Raw genomic sequence first — 9,941 nt, 5'->3', positions numbered from 1 at the left:
TGGATCTGTCCGCTGCTTTCGACACGGTTAACCACCAGATCCTCCTGTCAACCCTATTGGCAAAAGGGCATCTCAGGAACCACACTCCAGTGGTTTGAGTCTTATCTTTCAGATAGGTCCTTCAAGGTATCTTGGAGAGGTGAGGTGTCCAAGTCACAAGATCTAGCTACTGGGGTGCCTCAGGGCTCAGTTCTTCGACCACTTCTTTTTTCTGTCTACATGGCATCACTAGGTTCTGTCATTCAGAAACATGGCTTTTCATACCACTGCTATGCAGATGACACTCAACTCTACCTCTCATTCCATCCTGATGATCCGATGATAGCTGCTCGCATCTCAGCTTGTCTAACAGACATTTTTTGCTGGATGAAGGACCATCACCTTCAACTCAACCTTGCCAAGACAGAACTGCTTGTTGTTCCAGCAAACTCATTGTTTCATCACAATTTCAGCATCCAGTTTCTGTTTATCAATTTGCACTGGCTACAAATAGCTGCTCGCATAAAATTCAAGGCATTCATGTTTGGCTACAAAACCACCACTGGCTCTGCACCCCTTTACCTAAATTCATTACTTCAGACTTATGTGCCCTCTAGAAATCACTTTCACGGACTTTTACATTAAATGTTCCCTCCTGGTGGAATGACCTGCCCAACTCAATCCGAGCAGCTGAGACCTTAGCCATCTTCAAGAATCTCTTCCATCTTTATTTCACCCTCTAACTCTAGCATTCTCTATTCTAATTCTATTCTTTAAAATAAATAAATAAATAAAAACTTGCTACGTGTACTGCGTTAGGCTAACTGAGACTTGTCATAGCACTATCATGTCATTGCTCTTCTGTTGATTTTGATTGCTTCCATTGTCTTCATTTTTAAGTCGCTTTGGATAAAAGCATCTGCTAAATGACTAAATGTAAATCTAAACGTAGAATTAAGTTATAGTATTTATAACTAGCTGTGTATGATCAATAGATAAGGTCCCAATTTAGTTAGCTAAGTAAACGTGTGTGTGCGTAGTACATGTTAGACTCCGGATGGGCCTTTAGTCTGGTAATTCCATAGCTCCTAGTTGAATGAGCATGCTGTTGGCTGATCTCCTGATTGTTTTTGCAGAAATTGGACAGCAAAGATTCTGGCAAGCACAGCTCACAGGTAAAACACAAATACACAAAATAATTCATATTGTGTAAACTGATGTGTGCATCATTCAGATGAATCTAATCTGCTATTTTACATGTAGAACATTACTCTGAATACTCAGTTTCACAAGCTACTATATATAATGGCTAATAAAGGCCAAAAGCATAAGTAAAAATGTCTTAAAATATCATCTCTGTGCAGCCTGTTTATCAACCCCACAGGCTGCATTCAAAAGAGGTTTTACCACAAACACAAAGTAGACATCATCACCACACATATTCATTTAGTAGTAGTTTTGTTATTGGTAAAATACTGCACTGGCTTTGCAAAATACATCCTGGTCATCTTTATCTAAACAGTTCCACCCAAGACAGTGTTTATTTTAACACATAAACTCTAAAAATTCCAAGACAGCCCACTACACTGGTCATAAATTGCACTTTAAAATTACATAGTGGGTGTTGTGTCTGTATACGAAGGTCTAGAATTTTCTTTGTACGTTGGCTGAGGTGTATGTATCTAATCATTTTAGGTCTTATGAGGTTTATGTCTTTAGAGACCTCATGAGATTGTTTGACAAACACAAATTTCTGTCCTTTTTGTTCTGTTTTTGTCCAGTGGAAAAGAGGAAGATGAAGGCACAAATTGTATGTAGTTTTCCAGCACATTTGCTGCTTCTGCTTCATTTGTTGAGTTAGATTAATGATATTTGGACACTGGACCTGTCTATTGACATAGCAGCAGGAATCACTTTAGAAATTATTGGGCTGAAGAGTATGTTCCTCCTTCTCTCTCATAGTTTTCTTACTGCCTTTTCTGCTATATTGATTATAGATTTCTAAATAATTAATTTCAAGTCTTTGGCTTTGTTGTTTTATACCTCATTCTCATCTGTGATTATGTGTGTGAACGTGTGTTTCTTCACCACATCCAAGGTCTTGTCTGGAGGAGGGCCAGCTTCCATCTGGAGTTTATTGCAGCTGACGCCATGCAGCGCAGTGCAGGAAAGTGCGATTATCGATGTGAATATTATTTTGTGTGTTCACTACGTATGTGTGTATTGCAGCCTAACTGTTCACGAAGGCAAGTTAACTACCTCTTATCCTAACAGCAATGTTTAAAACTCCTTAACAGGCAGATAATACATCTCCAATGAACAACCTTTAACTAATGCCATTCAAGCTGGGTCATGGGAAAAGACAGAATCCAGACCTCATTCATTAGAAAAAAACCCTCTGTGCCGATGCATATGGCTGCAAACGCTGCCATGGAAAATGCAGCTTAATGCACTACAGCAGTTTGACTGATTCATTGCAGATGGCACGGGCAGCGCTTGAGCAGAAACATGGCCAAATGCCGGATTCAAGTCAATGCATGATTCTGGAAGAATTTAAACAATCACTCTAAGAGGCTTTCCTCCGGCCTGTGTTTGCCAAAAGCTTCTCATAAAAGAAGAGAGAAGAGAGAAGAGAGAAATGTGTGACCTTTAGGTGCAATAAGACGAGAACTAGAAGGGTTGCACTGTTTTGATGTGTGAGGTTGTGTGTGTGGCGTGTGAATAAAGGAATATCTCAGACTTTGATGTGGTAAGTAGTCTCTTGCAAAGCCTAGAACTGATATCAGCTCCAGCTGAAGTCTAACCAGAGGAGAGGGGAGGTCATTGTTTGGTGGCTGTTCAGTATTTGAATTTAGTTTAAAGCCTGTTTTTGTAGCTGTAGCTGTATCTGTAGATAGATAGATAGATAGATAGATAGATGTGAATACAAACGACCAAGTAACATGTGGTTTTCTCCAGCTACAAGTTCTCATCTGTGGTCACTTTTACAAATTACATGTCAGACTGAGTCAAAATGTATTATATTGATTTCAGAGTCAAACATCACCTAGATATAAGTTAGAAATGTGAAGAGACAGCTGTATTTTACATAAGAGCATTGGTTAAAGCTAAACCATATTCCTTCCGTTTCTGATCTTTTTTTCAGGAAGCCAGAAGCAAATATAGAAAGACACCACAAAGGGAAAATCTGGATCCGTTTGGGTTGAATGAGATTTATTTGGAAAAGTAATGAAAGTTCCCAAAAATCCGCTTCCTCAGTTCTGTTGCCCTCAGAAAATATATTGTGAAAAAAGCATTTTCTCAAACACATGAATGAATGTCCCGGGCTTTGGCATAGTTGGCACTGTAAATATCCTCTTCTTTAAACAAGATGTTTAAACAAGGTCAAGCAGCGGATACATTTTTTTTTTCTTAGTGTAAGAATAAAACTTAAAATTATACATAACCCAAGATATATTTTCGAAAACAAGCCTTAAAGTCATAGGCAATTTAGGTATAGCTATTTATTTTTCACTGGTAATTTAGAATTAGAATTTATAAAACTGGAATTTTTTTCCCTGAGTGTAGTTTTTTTTATTTATTATTATTACTATCTCTCTCTCTCTCTCTCTCTCTGTTTCTCTCTCTCTGTTTCTCTCTCTGTTTCTCTCTTTAATGTAATTTTAGTTTGAGATGGGTTTGGATCAGCATTAAAATGGGTGATAAGTTCAGATACATTTGAATCGTATTTAAAATAAACAAAAAATAGCCCAGAATACATTTCTAATATAATTAATAATATAGTTTTAAAAATGGTGTTAATACTCTTATAACTTAAAACGTTATAGTACTTGAAAGCATATGTTGCCATGATTTTGTGATTGGAATGTACTCTCTTTCCCCTTTAAGTATTGTATAATATATTTTGGCATTTGAACGTCATTTTCAATTTGATAAATATATTTCAAAATATATATTTAAATTATATTTTTGCCTTTAATATATTTTGGGTTGCTAAGGGTTTCAAATCAAGCTGCGTAATTTGAAGTCATGATAGTTGCACAAATAGTGTGAGGCGAGTTATGCATTTCAATTTGGGGGACGGGGGGAAATGGGGGGGTGGAGCTGTTTAAATCACTTACCGTAAATGTGAACAATACTATTAGTGGTCCACTTGCTTTAAGCACCACTGAATAGCAAGTGTGCACATCTTTATTTTCCCTTGTTTTCCATTCTTCTCTTTCTCCGTATTCTCAGTGGAAGTGCATGCTATTTCTGAACTAGGTTTAATCAGGTAAGTGGCTCTGTATGGGCCGCCACTTCAGAGAGCGCCACATTTCCAGACAACACATCTATACAGGTAGATAAGACCCACATTACCTAATAGCCTCTGTGGACCTGCGCTGGAGGAGGCTGGGAGAGTGACAGTGGCTGGTAATCTAATCTATGGGCACAGCATCACAGGCCACAGAGAACTGGGTGGAGTGAGATGGAGGCAAAGCTAGCCTAGAGTAATTGAATATCCTCATCCTTGATTTAAAACATCTTGTCATTTGATGATTGTGCTCATTTACAGCCTTCAGCGTGGGCGACTGCTCTGCGAGACATGGGATGGGAGGTGCCAGAAGGTGTGAGAGACGGCGAGGAGGGCCAAGGTCAGGTCTAGGGGAGGTGCTGTGTTAAACGATCAGGGGGTGGAGCTGTGTAAGTCATATTAAGAGGAAATACTGCATCACCTTCCTGCTGACACACAGATCAGGGTCATGACTCCTGGATGTGTGTTGTGTATTTCCCTTTAATTGACCATGTTTTTTGGCTGATTGATTACCATTTGTATAAGTTTGATTACAAATACCACGGGTAAACTATGGTTAGTGCAACAAAAACTATATTAATCATGTTTTGTTGTTTGTTTGTTTTATATTAAAACCATGGTTAATTTTTAAAGATTGTAACGCTGCACATTCATATAATACATATTTGCATATTTAAATCAGAATATAGTAAAAAAAAAAAAAAGTGAAAAGGTTTTTCTTTCTGTTGGGGTTGTGTTGGTTTCAGATTTGAATCAACTCTGAGGTTCATAGGTGTTGGAAAGTATATTTGCAGTATATGCCTCTGCTAGACAATACAAACAGGCATGGCCCTTGACATATGATCCTAAAACACCCCATATGGCCAAAAATTTACCTTCAGATACATTTAATTGTAAAAATATATATATATATATTGCGTCTCATCTGGCCATACAGCGGTGGGATATTTAATTGTATTTAAAAATTAATTAATTAATTAATTAACTGCTAATATAGATTTTAAAATATTTTTACATGAATACATTTTCAATCAGTTCTGATAAATATACTTCCTCATATTTAAAAAAGTAAATATTCTCTGTTAATGTTATGTATATCATTTAGCTAGCATGTAAAATGTATGTTCATTATTAAATATATTTCAAATATACTAAATATTGTTTAACTAAAACATTAAAACTTTTTTTGTACATCATAAAATGAAAGTGATATTTGAAAGCTTCTCAATATTCCAGAGTTTATCTGAGTCAATTGGAATATTAGGAGAGTTGTTTAAGATCTCAGTATACAGTGCTGTATAGCTGCGGGCCTGTTCTTACATGTGAGGTATGTATCTGAATGACATACATTCATTGACTGTAAGCTACCCTATTAACTAGACAAAAGTTAATCCTTTGGCATTAATAATTTACTGTCTGTTAAATCTGAGTGTAAATCTGTGCATATGTTCACACCCAGCTGGATCTTGTTTGTTCAAATGTAAGAAGTCGGTCACAGAATAGAAAACTACATCACATCAGACAGAGAGAGTAGAATGAGACCAAAGACAGGTATGAAAGAGACCAAACAACGTGTCCATTTCTAGTCATTAGCAGAGCTTTATTGTTAAACATATTAAAATTCCAAAGATACAATCTCACACCACACAGTTTAGATTAAGTACTACTGCACATTGGCATTTCTGCTGAAGCTGCCTTTGTGAAGTGCACTGAATTGTATTGAATGAGCACTTGTTGTGTGTTTATTTATTTATTTTCTACTTTCAGATAGCTAATATAAAATTACTGAAACAAAAAGGCAACATAAGCATACTTTAACAACTTTTTTTTATTTTAAAGTAGATTTTAAATCATTATGTTACTAATGCATAAGTAATGTGTTATTTAAAATCGTTAATAACCGATTTTTAAATGTACTAAATCGCAATTAATGAAATGGAAGTTTCAACATACATGACATTAAAGTATATTTTATACAATGAATGTCTTTCAGTACATTCAACAATACACATTAACAATATTTCAGTGACAACTGAAGTAATTATTAAATAAAATTATTAAAAACTATGGTTATAGTCAAGTCATACTTAGCCTAAGTGGGTCACTTTTAAGCACTTATAAGTTCAAGTAATTGTATTTAATATAAATTTAAACTATAATACATTTTAATTTAATTATAAATAACCATAGGCCTATATATTTATATAGCCATATTTCAGTGTCTTTATTCGCACAGTAGCCTACCCTATGAGCCAAATGTAGCCTATTGTTTCTCGTGCATTTTTAGAAGCAGTTCACACAGAATGCGTAAGACGCAATGTTAAGCAACTAAAAAAAAAGAAAGAAAAGAAGAAAGAATGAACGCAGTGTCTCGACGTTGAAAGTTGAACTTTTATTTATATTTATTTTTCTTGGCGTCAACTAAACGTGTTCGGTGTGAAGAGGCGCTCACCATTCTCAATATAGGTTATAGGTGTTTTTCCATAATGTTGTTTATGAGCAATTCAACCAATAGTTAAGGTTTGTAATAGCAGGAGTTGGAAATAAATCACTAGCTCATAATTTCGGCACATCGGTATGTGCTTAACATTAGCATCTCTGGGCTCAGGTCACGAGAGGAGGATTGTATCTCAGCACAGGAAAAGTTAATCCTGCCAGAGGAGATAACATCATCGCTTGGAGAGTAGAATTATACACTGGGAAACCCCATGGGTAAAGTTTTCATTTTTTGGTTTTGATGTGTTCATGATTGATGCACGTTTACTTCATATCGCCGCCTGTTTGGTTGGAGAGCGCGGAACTAGTGTGCTTATGTGTGTTGTTTTTGATTAAACCAATGTAATATGCATCTTAAAATGATTTGCATTACACTGAGGAATTAGTAAATGGCCCATAAGGTGAACATTAGGAATTGTGTTCTTTGTCAAAGACATTTTTGCTACTTAGCAGACAACCCCAAGCTACCCCAGACAACTTTCGCCAGACTTTGCGTTATTTATCTAAACACTAGACATGCCACAGCACATTATAGCCTATTCAACAAAAACTTACTGTTGCCAACTGTGAAAAAGCTCTTGTATTCACACATCACACAACTGACTTTGCTGTCAAAAGTATTCTGTTCAGACCTAGGTTACAGCCAGCTATGTGCTCGTGCAGAAAACATCTAAAGCTTTTCATTTTCGTCATCCTCCCAGTTTTAAAAATATTTTCTTTCGGGGGAAATGGTCTAAAAAGCCTGCCCTGTCATTTTCCTCATGCTAAAACTGAAGCCAGTAGCCCACACCCTGCACGCTAATGTGTGATTTATAAAAGCCCAACGTCGGAAGTGTGAGATCACGCTGGTGTCATTACAGTGAATTCTTATGCGATTCGGAAAAACTCCAGGATGTGTTTCTTTTTATTTCTTTCTCCTTTTTTACACATGCTAAATAAAGCTATTGATGAGGACATACCATAAACATCTAATGTTTTTATACTGTATAAAGTTCATCATAAACATTGCACACTAACCCTAAACAAAACCTTAACCTTAACCCTAAAAACTTTATGCATTTTATTGGGGAACGGTTACACAGCAATGGGTTGATCCCATGGGTTTTTGATTTGCATTTTTGAAAAGTTTCACGTATAGACAACAAAGTTGTCAAAACACAGATCCGCGAAAATGGCTTAAAGGGTTAGTTCACCCAAAAATAAAAATTAACCCATGTTTTACCCTCAAAGCATCCTAGGTGTATATGACTTTCTTCTTTTAGACGAATCCAATCGGAGTTATATAAAACATTATCCTTGCTCTTCTAAGCTTTAGAATGGCAGTAGGTGGGTGTTTTTTTCAACAGTCCAAAATAAGTCAAATAAAGCGCATCCATCCATAATAAAACATGCCTCACACAGCTCCGGGGTGTGAATAAAGGCCTCCTGTAGCGAATCGATGCGTTTTTGTAAGAAAAATATCCATATTTAAAACATTATAAACATCTTTCTTTCACTTCTGCTGACTGGCTTAGGCGGAAGCCATTCCGGTGGATGACGTAGGACGTAGGCGTAGCGCATGCAGTGGTGATTAGTTACAAACGCAGAAGTGCAAAGGAGAGAGAACAAAGCAAAACGCCGGTCACAAATTTGAAGAACAAAACAAGGATTTGTAAAGAAAAAATGTTGGATGATTTCGATATAAGCCAAGAGGAGACTGGTTTTCCTTTGCTAAAGTAAGAAAACTTAGCTTCCTTTGCGCCTGTAAACAAACTTGCGAGACTAGCATATTCTCACCGGTGCATGCGCGACGCGTACATCCTACGTCATCCGCCGGAATGGCTTGCACGTATAACAGTTAGCAGAAGTGAGAGAAAAGTGTTTATTACATTTTAAATATGGATATTTTTCTTACAAAAATGCATCGATTCGCTACAGGGGGCCTTTATTCACCCCCCGAGTCGTGTGAGGCATGTTGCATTATGGATGGATGCGCTTTATTTTACTTATTTTAGAAAAAACACCCACCCACTGCCAATCTAAAGCTTGGAAGAGCAAGGATAATTTTTAATATAACTCCGATTGGATTCGACTGAAAGAAGAAAGTCATATACACCTACACTGTAAAAAAAATCTGTGACATTTACATTCTTTTTCACTTCCAAAAATCATATTTTTAACAGTATTTTACTGTAAAATTACATTAAATGTAATTACATTTATTCACCATGTATAGTATGGAAATTTACTGTTAACCAGTTAACAGGTTTTTACTGTAGCATTTATACAGTCTTTTACTGTTAAAATCACAATCATTTTTTACAGTGTAGGATGCCTTGAGGGTGAGTAAAACATGGGCTAATTTTCATTTTTGGGTGAACTAACCCTTTAAAAAGCTGTATTATTCATGCCAGGCCAGTAGTTGGCAATGTCACTTTGTAAAGAAACACCACGCACATGCACACATAAGCTGTGTCCACACAAGCAGCGACTTTTGTCGCATTTTGGATGCAAAAGCCTTTATATAATATAAATATAAATTGAATTGAACTTCTTAAATAACTGCTGAAATAACTTTAATGAACTTCTTAAATAAATATAAATTGAACTTCTTTACTATTGGTTGTTGCTCCTGAAAGGTGCTCTTCATTTGCATAAAATTGAAGGATTCTAAACTTTGTCATGCCGTTGGTTGCCAACGGTCACTGTCGCTCGTGTCGCCGGAAATCTCCAACTCTTCACTGAAATGAATTGGATCGTGTTGCTTTGTCGTTGCATGTCGCTTGTAGTGTGAACAGGGCTTTACATTTAATACGCATGCTCATGACGTCAGAGTTTTCACAAATTTGCATATTTGTAGTTTTCACAGAAATGATAACGGTATTGCTTTCAAAAACTTTGAAACCCGTTTTCAAATGTTTGCGTTTTCAGGCCCCCAAAACGCTGCTGTCGTGTAAATGAACGGCCAAAACACATAAAAAGTTTTTAGTTGAACATGGTGTTGTGTAAATGCCCCCTTAGAATTGAAAAATAAAGGCTATGAAAACAGAGGATGAAATGAGGATGACACCAAATGTTCCCAAAGGGAGTTTTTGTCTAATGAAACTCACTCCTGGTGACAAATCTGTCTTCAAGCATTAGCTAAAAGTAACCCCCAACACACACATGCACACTCATTGAGCTGCTCAATCTA

Source organism: Sinocyclocheilus rhinocerous, unplaced genomic scaffold (assembly GCF_001515625.1).
Source record: "Sinocyclocheilus rhinocerous isolate Xijiao unplaced genomic scaffold, SAMN03320098_v1.1 scaffold1198, whole genome shotgun sequence".
Lineage (NCBI taxonomy): Eukaryota > Metazoa > Chordata > Actinopteri > Cypriniformes > Cyprinidae > Sinocyclocheilus > Sinocyclocheilus rhinocerous.
The sequence above is the reverse complement of the archived record's forward strand: the minus strand, read 5'-3'. Positions refer to the sequence as shown.